We start from the raw sequence: 10,544 nt of genomic DNA, 5'->3' as shown, positions 1-10,544 counted from the left end.
TATATATATATATATATATATATGAATGAATGAATACGTTTATTGGCCAAGTATGCATATACAAGGAATGTGCCTTGGTGCTCCGCTCGCAAATGACAACACAAACATACGGTTAACAATTAAGAATAAAGCATAACCACATCAAAACAATAAGGATACAACATTACGGTCTAAACATGTGGGTGAAAATTAAACCAGAGCAAAAAAGAAACTACAGACTATATATATATATATATATATATATATATATATATATATAAAATATCCAGTGCAAATATCCAGCTCAAATATAACAAGAGGAAAACTTGAATACATATATATATATATGCACATATATATAATATATATATATGTGTGTGTGTGTGTGTGTGTGTATATATATATATATATATATGTGTATATATATATATATAATATGAAGAGGTGTCTCGACCCAAAACGTCACCTATTCCTTTTCTCCAGAGATGCTGTCTGACCCGCTGGGTTACTCCAGCTTTTTGATCCTATCTTCAGTTCATACCAGCATCTGCAGTTTCTTCCTACATATGTACATTAAACCCTTTTGTTTTAAATTACAATGAATTCTCAGTCACAATGGACAGGCATACAAAGGCACATGTTTTTTTGCAAGTTAACCAATATTATGTGTAGTAGGCAAAGGGGTGTGAAATTGAAATGACTTAAGGTGTTTTATTCAAACTTTTAATGTTAGAGTAACAATCTTTTTTTTTGTTGAAATACCATGTCTGCCCTTATTTTAATACTGTAGTGATGTCTGTGCTGTACCTGAATAGTCTGGCCAAGTAGAGCGATTATGGTTGTTGTCAATTTTACCTGATTGAGAAGGCTTTGATTTATATCGGTCTGGCTCTGGGGTTCTGAGTGCTAATGAGATGCCAATGTCATTGTAGGACAAAGAGAGACCAAGGTCCATTGAGTTTGTCCTTTACTCTCCTGCCACATGCATGATAAAACTATATCGGAGTTGTTGACTAACCATAGCGATCAATCTTTCCCCAACACTGAGAAAGCTTAGCAAGCGGGTTTCTAAACCCTTCTCACTGGGAGCCAGACAGAGAGAGCTAGATATGTTCATTTAAAATTTTAAAAAAATAGCACAAAGCGTTTCAAAATTTCACAGATACGTACAGCTACTGAGGCAGAAATATGCATTTGCTGCTGGCTGCTCTCCACTAAAACAAAAATCATTCATGAGAAACCACGTCTGAAGAAGGGTCTCGACCCGAAACGTCACCCATTCCTTCTCTCCAGAGATGCTGCCTGTCCCGCTGAGTTACTCCAACATTTGGTCTCTATCTTCGGTTTAAACCAGCGTCTGCAGTTCCTTCCTACTACAGAAGATCCAGGAGTGAAATCCAGGTCAAATATAACAAGAGCAAGTGTACTTCCAATGCTGAAAGTTATGATTGAATCTGCTTCCTCCACTTTTTCGGGCAGTGCATTCCACGTGGGATTGAGTGTAAGAGCCAGGAAGTCATGATGCACCATTAAAGGGCTTTGAATCGGATGCTTTTGGAATATTCCATGCAGTTCTGGTCACCCCATAGTGGGTGGTACAGTGGTAGAGTTGCTGTGTTACAGTGCCAGAGACCCGGGTTTATCCTGACTATGGGCGCTGTCTGTACGGAGTTTGGTACGCTCTCCCCGTGACCACAAGGGTTTTCTCTGGGTGCTCAGGTTTCCTTGCACACTCACTCCAAAGACGCACAGGTTTGCAGGTTAATTGGGTTCAGTAAAATTGTAAATTGTCGGTCGTGTGTGGGATAGTGCTACTGCACGGGGTGATCGCCGGTCAGCCTGGACCCGGAGGGTCGAAGGGCCTGTTTCTGCACTGTATCTCCGAAGTCTAAATTGAACTAAAGTCCGAAGTCTAAAGAAACGAAATGGAGGCTATGGAGGGAACGTAGAAGAGGCTGGCCAGAATGCTGCTTGGATTAGAGGGTGATCACTATAAGGAGAGGTTGGAGCATTGGAGGCTGAGGGGAGACTTGATAGAAGTACACCAATTATCAGAGGCACCTAAAGGGCAGACAAAGAGAACTTTTTCCCGGGAGGACATGTCAATGCCTAGAGGTTGAAAGGAGATGTATGGGGCAGGTTTCTTTGCACAGAGGGTGGCGGGTGCCTGGAATATGATGCTGGGTGTGATGGTGGAGGCAGATGCAATAGAGACGTTTAAAAGGATTTTAGATAGGCACATGGGCACACAGAGAATGGATGGATATGGATCATGTGCAGGCAGAAGAGATTAGTTTAACTTAGGGCATCATGCCCAGCACAGACATAATGGGCTGAAGGGCCTGTTCCTGTGCTGTAGGGTTCTGTGCAGGAAGGAACTGCTCTTGCTGGTTTACACCGAAGATAGACACCAAATGCTGGAGTAACTCAGCGGGACAGGCAGCATCTCTGGAGAGAAGGAATGGACAATGTTTTGGGTCGAGACCCTTCATCAGCCTCAGTGTAGTGTTCTCTGTCCCATAACAATTTGTTCAGTTAAAAAGTATTTCCTCCCCACCCCTGTGGATTTTTTTTGCCAATGATCTTAAGTCTATGACTTCTGTTTACAGCCAGCGAGAAAAGATTTTCATCGTCTACTCGAACAGCACACCCCATATTCTTTCCGAGACTGCATTCACACAAAGGGCAGCATCGTGTGTCAATAGACAATAGACAATAGCCAGCACCGCCATTCAATGTGATCATGGCTGATCATTCTCAATCAGTACCCCGTTCCTGCCTTCTCCCCATACCCCCTGACTCCGCTATCCTTAAGAGCTCTATCTAGCTCTCTCTTGAATGCATTCAGAGAATTGGCCTCCACTGCCTTCTGAGGCAGAGAATTCCACAGATTTACAACTCTCTGACTGTAAAAGTTTTTCCTCATCTCAGTTCTAAATGGCCTACCCCTTATTCTTAAACTGTGGCCCCTTGTTCTGGATTCCCCCAACATTGGGAACATGTTTCCTGCCTCTAACGTGTCCAATCCCTTAATAATCTTATACGTTTCGATAAGATCCCCTTTCATCCTTCTAAATTCCAGTGTATACAAGCCTAGTCGATCCAGTCTTTCAACATACGACAGACCCGCCATTCTGGGAATTAACCCAGTAAATCTACGCTGCACGCCCTCAATAGCAAGAATATCCTTCCTCAAATTTGGAGACCAAACCTGCACACAGTACTCCAGGTGCGGTCTCACTAGGGCCCTGTACAACTGCAGAAGGACCTCTTTGCTCCTATACTCAACTGGTGTCTTTTTAACCAACCTCCAGTATATCATTTGACTGTAAAACACCCTTGTACACCCACCTCAAGAAGCATCCTTTTTTATTTCTTTAACCTGGTGGTCTCCATGCAAAGAAACAAACAACAGCCTCGTGATCTTACTCCCTCACCTGTGTAGCTGTGGCGAGGCAGGTAATCGGTGCCAAAGCCTGGCAGCCCTTTGTGTGCTGGCCCCAGAAGTGGACCTGCTATCATTCATTACAATCACTCCACTCTTTTAAACCTTTATTTCAACAACAGCGTATCTTACACTTACTCCAGTATGCACTGGAATTTTTAGAAGGATGAGAGGGGATCTTATTGAAACATATAAGATTATCAAGGGATTAGACACGCTAGAGGCAGGAAACATGTTCCCAATGTTGGGGAACATGTCCAGAAACAGGGGCCACAGTTTAAGAATAAGGGGTAGGCCATTTAGAACGGAGATGAGGAAAAAGCTTTTTCACCCAGAGAGTTGTGAATCTGTGGAATTCTCTGCCTCAGAAGGCAGTGGAGGCCAATTCTCTGCATGCTTTCAAGAGAGAGTTATTTAGAGCTCTTAAGGATAGCAGAGTCAAGGGTTATGGGGAGAAGGCAGGAACGGGGGTACTGATTGTAGATGATCAGCCATGATCACAGTAAATGGCGGTGCCAGCTCGAAGGGCCGAATGGCCTACTCCTGCACCTATTGTCTATTGTCTATACTGTTCTTAACAACGGACTCAAACTGCAGGAGTAACTCAGTGGGTCAGGCAGCGTCTCTGGAGTAAAGGAATAGACAATGGACAATAGACAATGGACAATAGGTGCAGGAGGAGGACATTCAGCCCTTCGAGCCAGCACCGCCATTCAATGTGATCATGGCTGATCATTCTCAATCAGTACCTCGTTCCTTCCTTCTCCCCATACCCCCTGACTCCGCTATCCTTAAGAGCTCTATCCAGCTCGGTAGATAGGGAACGTTTAGAGGTGAAACTCTTCTTAATCTCCTCTCACTAAATGTTATACCCTTTATGTTGTATGGCATAATCGTAACCATGTACAGTCTTTTCGCTAACTGGATAGCAAGCACGTAAAAAGCTTTTCACCGTACCACGGTGCACTTGACAATAATAATAAATTAAACTAAACTAAACTAAAGACAGAACGTTTTTTTGACAATGTGTATGATACAAAGAACACCTTTGGGCTCCACATCTGAGGAAGGATGTGCTGGCACTGGAGAGGGTCCAGAGGAGGTTTACGAGAATGACCCCAGGAAAGAGTGGGTTAACATATGATGAACGTTTGTCGGCACTGGGCCTGTGCTCGCTGGAGTTTAGAAGAATATCATATCATATCATATCATATATATACAGCCGGAAACAGGCCTTTTCGGCCCACCAAGTCCGTGCCGCCCAGTGATCCCCGTACATTAACACTATCGTACACCCACTAGGGACAATTTTTTTTTAACATTTACCCAGCCAATTAACCTACATACCTGTACGTCTTTGGAGTGTGGGAATGAAGGGGGACCTCATTGAAACCTTACCAAATAGTGAAAGCCTTGGATAGAGTGGATGTGGAGAGGATGTTTCCGTGAGTGGGAGAGTCCAGGACCAGAGGTCATAGCCTCAGAATAAAAGGATTGTCCTTTAGGAAGGAGACGAGGAGGAATGTCTTTAGTCCGAGGGTAGTGAATCTGTGGAATTCATTGCCAGAGAAGGCTGTGGAAGCCAAGTCAATGGATATTTTTAAGGCAGAGATGGATAGATTCTTCATTAGTATGTGTGTCAGTGGTTATGGGGAGAAGGCAGGAGAATGGGGTTGAGAGGGAAAGATAGATCAGCCATGGTTGAATGGCGGAATAGACTTGATGGGCCGAATGGCCTAATTCCTGCTTCTCTCACCTATGAAGTTATGAACTCAGAAGCATATCTGCACAGTGGAAATAATTTTCTGGAATCCATTTGATGAAGTGAGTTTTTTGTAGGTGAGATAACATCACAAACATCTCCAGCTGCGAAAACAAGTGGTCAGCAGTAACTACGGACAAACTATCTAACCTGGGCCGAAGGGCCTCTTTCGGCACCGTATCCCTAAAGTCTAAAATCTAAAGTCAAAGAAAGAAAATCGAATTAGTGGAACAGGTACGGTTCTTTCTTGTGTGTGGATTTAATTGGAGCGAGATGAAAGGCCTTCCAAATGTTGAATTAAATATAAGTAATAATGTTCATCTTCACAGACCAAGTGAAGAGGTTCTGAAAATGAAATTGCATGGTGGTTTTTTTTAATTTGTACTTGAAATGTAAAACCTTTGCTTACAACTGTTGTAAACAGCGTATTTGCACCCGGCAACATTTATAAATATTCATGGGGCTTTGAAAGCATTGGATTCCGAGCTTGCCCTTTTTCGCAAAGCTGTCCCATTCTCATCTGGACACACAGCTGTGGCCCTCTGCTTAGCCGTGAAAGTAACTTGGAAACATTATTCCTGTCGTACGTTGACCCAGGTGCACCAGAGGCTCATGTGATCAACAGACTGGCCTGCTCCAGACTGCAGCGGTGCCTGCTGGGGGATTCGCTGCAGCTTGGGTGGAACCAACTTCTGTTCACTTTCTTGTCACGTGTACCGAGGTACAGTGAAAAGCCTTTTGTTGCGTTGCTATCCAGTCGGCGGAAAGGCAACGCATGATTGCAATCGAGCCATTTACAGTTGCACAGATACATGAGAAGGGAATGACCTATAGTGCAAGGTCAAGGCAGCCAAGTCCGATTGGGGACAGTCCGAGGGTCACCAAAGAGGTAGATAGCAGTTCAGCACTGCTCTCTGGTTGTGGTAGGATGGTTCAGTTGTCTGGTAACAGCTGGGAAGAAACTGTCCCTGAATCTGGTAGTGTGTGTTTTCACACTTCGATATCTTTTGCCTGATGGGAGAGGGGGGAAGGGAAGAGAGAGTGGCCAGGGTGCGACTTGTCCTTGATTGTGCTGCTGGCCTTGCCGAGGCAGCATGCGGTACAAATGGACTCAATAGAAGGGAGCTAGGTTTAGAGAGAGAGAGAGATACAGCGCAGAAACAGGCCCTTCGGCCCACCGAGTCCGCGCCGCCCAGCGATCCCCGCACATTAACACTATCCTACACACACTAGGGACGATTTTTACATTTACCCAGTCAATTAACCTACATACCTGTACGTCTTTGGAGTGTGGGAGGAAACCGAAGATCTCGGAGAAAACCCTCGCAGGTCACGGGGAGAAGGTACAAATTCCGTACAGACGGCGCCCGTAGTCAGGATCGAACCCGGGTCTCCGGCACTGCATTCGCTGTAAGGCAGCAACTCTATCGCTGCACCACCGTGCCACTCCAAAGACGTATAGGTTTGTGTGATGGTCTGGGCTGCGGCCACAATTAGCTGCAATTTCTTGAACGTCAAGGCTTTGTGGGGAGGACCAGAGTCTAGGGTCCTTCCGTTGCTGCTCATTGTGGGGCAGGGTGTGGTGGAGACACCCTTCAAACAAGGGAAGGGATATCACTCTAGGAGGTCACGTGAGTGGCAAAGGTGGCTGGTATAATGATAGTTTTTTTTGTGAACGCCACCAAATATAATGTTAAGGAATGTATGTATAGCCGCTGAGAATGTTGGAAGAGTTTTTGCATTGTTCTTAGTTGAGTTTAGTTTAGTTTAGTTTAGTTTAGTTTAGTTTAGTTTAGTTTAGTTTAGTTTAGTTTAGTTTAGTTTAGAGATACAGCGCAGAAACAGGCCCTTTGGCCCACCGCGTCCGCACCAAAGATACTAGAGGAACAAGATGAACCATTTCGTTGAAATCGCCTATACTGAAGTGTAGTACGCAAAGGAGCGTAACGTCCGCCATTTTAGTAGGCAAAACCTGCTGTTCGCTATGCCTCTCGCAGTGTAATCACTGTTTTGGGGGAAGAGTATGTGTGATGATACCATTAAAATGCAGAATATATCTCATCTATCAATTCACAGATTTTTGTTATTTTTCTTTTAAAATGTTTCTGCAAGTATCTGCCTACTAAAATGGCACTGTGACATACTACGGTTTTTAGGGCCGAGTGGTCTATCTTGTTCCTCTAGTATCTTTGGTCCGCACCGACCAGCGATCCCCGCACATTAGCACTAGCCTGCACACTAGGGACAATCTACGATTTACGTGTTCTTGTTTTGCAAATATTTGTTATTATTCTGAATAAAGTTTAATTTTGGGGAAAATTGTCTTTCTGCTGACTGGCTAGCACACGTTTCACTGTACCTCGGTACACGTGACAATAAACTAAAACTGAACTGAACTGAACTGAATTGTGTGCAAGATAGCACAACGTGGCCGAAGTCTTGGGGCTCTATGAAGCGCTGAGTAGAGTTTTCAGGCTATCACAAGCCTATATAATTTTGCCTTTGGAGACACGGCGTGGGAACAAGACCTTCGGCCCACCGAGTCCATGCTGACCAGAGATCACCTCGCACACGAACACTACCCTGCCCACTGGGGACAATTTACAATTATACAGAAGCCAATTAACCAACAAACCCACTGACAAAACTCTCATCGGAGAGAGGAGGAGAGCTTTAGACTTTTAGAATTGAGAGATACAGCGCGGAAACAGGCCCTTCAGCCCTTCGAGTCCGTGCCGTTCAGCGATCACCTCATACTCTAGCACTATCCTACACACACGAGAGACATTTTATTATTCTTGTTTACCGAAGCAAATTAACCTACAAACATGTGTGTCTTTGAAATGTGAGAGGAAACCGGAGCACCCGGAGAAAACCCACGTGGTCACAGGGAGAATGTGCAACATCCATACAGACAGCACCGAATAGTCAGGATCGAATCCGGATCTCTGGGGCTGTAAGGCAGCAACTCTACTGCTGCGCCACTGTGCCGCCACACTCTGCTAGCATTTTCTTCTGTTCTTCTGTAAAGTGAGATGGTGCATCGATGGTGCATTGATCCATGGGATGGAGGGACTGTCGTATGAGGAAAGATTGGAAGGACTGGGTATTTATTCACAAAATGCTGGAGTAACTCAGCAGGTCAGGCAGCATCTCGGGAGAGATGGTATGGGTGACGTTTCGAGACCCTTCTTCAGAAGCACTGGGCCTGTATTCACTGGAGTTTAGAAGGATGAGAGGAGATCTTATAGAGACGTATAAAATCATGAAAGGAGTGGACAAGCTAGATGCTGGAAAAATGTTCCCAATGTTGGGGGAGTCCAGAACCAGGGGACACACACAGTCTAAGAATAAAGGGGAAGCCATTTAAAACTGAGGTGAGAAGAAACCTTTTTCACCCAGAGAGTTGTGCATATGTGGAATTCTCTGCCACAGGTGGCAGTGGAGGCCAATTCACTGGATGGATTTAAAAGAGAGTTGGATAGAGCTCTAGGGGCGAGTGGAATCAAGGGATATGGAGAGAAGGCAGGCACGGGTTACTGATTGTGGATGATCAGCCATGATCACAATGAATGGCGGTTCTGGCTCGAAGGGCTAAATGGCCTCCTCCTGCACCTATTTTCTATGTTTCTATGACTGTGGAGTTCATCACAACAGTCCTCGTTGCACCCATCATCCACCAGGTGCAGAAAAACCCAGAGGGCCGAAATGAAAAGGCAGAATCCAATTTAATTTTCTCCATCCTGAAATGTATTCATTTAATCTCTACCCACCTTGAAAACCAAATCTTGGAACTGCTTCTATGACTTATCATGACATCAGGTTTCCGTCATTGCTTCAAATAATCGTTGTGCACGGATTTAGAGGATATGGGGAGAAAGCAGGAACGGGGTACTGATTTTGGATGATCAGCCATGATCACATTGAATGGCGGTGCTGGCTCAAAGGGCAGAATGGCCTACTCCTGCACCTATTTTCTATGTTTCTATGAGTAGCCTCTGAACATTTAACACACTTATGGGAGATTCCGCTGTTAATTATTTTAACAGTGAGGTATAGCTCAATCCCTTTAATTGGTTAACACATTCATTAAACTAACAGCGCAAGGAATCTAGTATGAATACGTTATGCATTTGAACTAATATCACTCAGTGAATTTCATGGTCTGGTAGATCTTTGATTTAAAGTTTTTTTGCAGTAGATTAAATAATGAATTTAAAATTCAGCCCCAGCTATTGAGTGGTAACACCAATATCTAAACCTAAACCAAAACCTAAGGTGGCGCAGCAGTAGAGTTGCTGCCTTACGGCGCCAGAGACCCGGGTTTAATCCTGACTACAGGTGCTGTCTGTGGGGAGTTTGTACTTTCTCCCTGTGACAGTGTGGATTTTTCCCCCGGGTGCTCCGGTTTCCTCCCACACTCCAAAGACGTACAGGTTTGTAGGTTAATGTGGTTTCGTTAAAAATTGTAAATGATCCCTAGTGTGTAATATAGTGCTAGTGGACAGGGATCGAAGTCGGCGCGGACTCAGTGGGCCGAAGGACCTGTTTCCGCGCTGTATCTCTAAAACGAAAGCAATAACTATCAGTTAATATCGGTCAGAGGCAAGAAAGGACTGTGAGTCTAGCTAAATGCTGTCCTTCATATCTTGATGTGATAAGTGCAGAATTAGGCCATTCGGCCCATTAAGTCTATTCCATCATTCAATCTATCATTCCCTCTTAATCCCATTCACCTGCCTTCTCCCCATAACCCCTGACAACCGTACTAATCAAGAATCTAACTATCTCTGCCTTAAAAATATCAATTGACGGCCTCCACAACCTTTAGTGGCAAAGAATTCCATAGATTCACCACCCTCTGACTAAAGAAATTCCTCCTCATCTTCCTAGAGGAGCGTCCTTTAAATTTGAGGCTATGGCCTCTGGTCCTAGACTCTCCCTCCAGTGGAAACATCCTCTCCACATCCACTCTATCTAGGCCTTCATCTTCACACTTGAAATTTAGTTTAGTGTAGAGATACAGAGTGGAAACAGGCCTTTCAGCCCACTGAGTCCGTGCCAACCAGCAATCACCTCGTACACTAGCACCAGGGACAATTTACAATTTTTACCGAAGCCATTTAACCTACAAACCTTTACATCTTTGGAGTATGGGATAGGGTCGCCAACTTCCTCACTCCCAAATAAGGGACAAGGTTACGTCACTGCCCTGCGCCCCATGTGACCTCACCCAGCCAGCGGCCACTTGCTCCCGATCCACCAATGGCGGCCACTCGGGCCGGGAGGCGGGTTGCTATGCAACCTCCGTCAGGCAGTGCCCGGGCCTACACTGTCCGGGACTACAGTGGCCCTCGG

This window comes from Rhinoraja longicauda, chromosome 9, assembly GCF_053455715.1.
Source record: "Rhinoraja longicauda isolate Sanriku21f chromosome 9, sRhiLon1.1, whole genome shotgun sequence".
Lineage (NCBI taxonomy): Eukaryota > Metazoa > Chordata > Chondrichthyes > Rajiformes > Arhynchobatidae > Rhinoraja > Rhinoraja longicauda.
This window is presented reverse-complemented; position numbering follows the sequence as displayed.